The sequence below is a fragment of the Oncorhynchus gorbuscha genome, linkage group LG17 (genome assembly GCF_021184085.1).
Source record: "Oncorhynchus gorbuscha isolate QuinsamMale2020 ecotype Even-year linkage group LG17, OgorEven_v1.0, whole genome shotgun sequence".
NCBI classification, from domain to species: Eukaryota; Metazoa; Chordata; class Actinopteri; order Salmoniformes; family Salmonidae; genus Oncorhynchus; species Oncorhynchus gorbuscha.
The window spans coordinates 5,728,931-5,730,060 of record NC_060189.1 but is presented as its reverse complement, the minus strand read 5'-3'; positions in this window follow the sequence as shown (position 1 = coordinate 5,730,060).

The window sequence follows — 1,130 nt, the reverse complement described above, 5'->3', positions numbered from 1 at the left end:
CGTAGCCTGTTCATCCCTTCTCAGTGGTACATTACATTTACATTTACATTTAAGTCATTTAGCAGACGCTCTTATCCAGAGCGACTTACAAATTGGTACTTTAGCTGTACCTGGGCCGGAGCTGCTACTGGGCTCTGCGCACTCGTTCTCGGACAATAACGTACCAAATGCCCCTCTCTTCCACAACCAAAGCATTTCATTGATTAGTAGAACACATAATCAAATCCATCAATCTTAAAACTGAACGCTAAATTCAGTTTGTCAGTATCCTTCTTTAAAATCATGTGCACTTGTCTTAAAACAACTCAACTGCTCACTTATACTTTAAGACATGAAGGTCAGTTAATCCGGTCAAGAACTTTGAAAGTTTCTTCAAGTGCAGTCACAAAAACCATCAAGCGCTATGATGAAACTGGTTCTCATGAGGACTGCCACAGGGTTGGAAGACCCAGAGTTACCTCTACTGCAGAGGATAAGTTCGTTAGAGTTACCAGCCTCAGAAATGGGCAATTAACTCAGATTGCTCCTCACAGAGTTAAAGTAAGAGACACATCTCAATATCAAATGTTCAGAGGAGACTGTGTGAATCAGACATTCATGGTTGAATTACTATAAAGAAACCACTTCTAAAGGACATCAATAAGAAGAAAATACTTGAGAACTTGAGACTTGAGAAAAGACACGAGCAATGGACATTAGACCGGTGGAAATCAGTCCTTTGGTTGGATGACTCGAAATTTGAGATTTTTGGCTCCAACCCGCCATGTCTTTGTGAGATACAGAGTAGATGAACGGATGAGCTCTGCATGTGTGGTTCCCACTGTGAAGCACAGAGGAGGAGGTGTGATGGTGTGGGGTGCTTTGCTGGTGACACTGTCTATGATTTATTTAGAATTCATGGCACACTTAACCAGCATGGCTACCAAAGCATTATGGAGCGATACGTCATCCCATCTGATTTACACTTAGTGGGACTATCATTTATTTTTCAACAGGACAATGACCCAATACACCTCCAGGCGGTTTAAGGGCTATTTGACCAAGAAGGATAGTGATGGAGTGCTGCATCAGTTGACATGGCCTCCACAATAACCCAACCACAACGCAATTGAGATGATTTGAGATGAGTT